This window comes from Macadamia integrifolia, chromosome 4, assembly GCF_013358625.1.
Source record: "Macadamia integrifolia cultivar HAES 741 chromosome 4, SCU_Mint_v3, whole genome shotgun sequence".
Classification (NCBI taxonomy): Eukaryota; Viridiplantae; Streptophyta; class Magnoliopsida; order Proteales; family Proteaceae; genus Macadamia; species Macadamia integrifolia.
Genome location: NC_056560.1, coordinates 8265018 through 8265247, shown reverse-complemented (window position 1 = coordinate 8265247; position 230 = coordinate 8265018).

Sequence of the window (230 nt, the reverse complement as noted above, 5' to 3'; positions counted from 1 at the left end):
TACTCATGAATTAGTGTCCAGTATTGCTTCTTTTTCGATGGTCTTTCTTTTCTTTTCTTTTTTTTTTTTTTTTTTTTTTTTTTTTTTTTTTTTTTTTTTTTTTTTTTTTTTTTTTTTTTTTTTTTTTTTTTTTTTTTTTTTTTTTTTGGTAAAGCAAAATCAAAAGAGGAGCTTAATCTTCCATTTCCATAAGAGAAGGAAAACTTAATCCTCACTTTAGTGTTATGTTG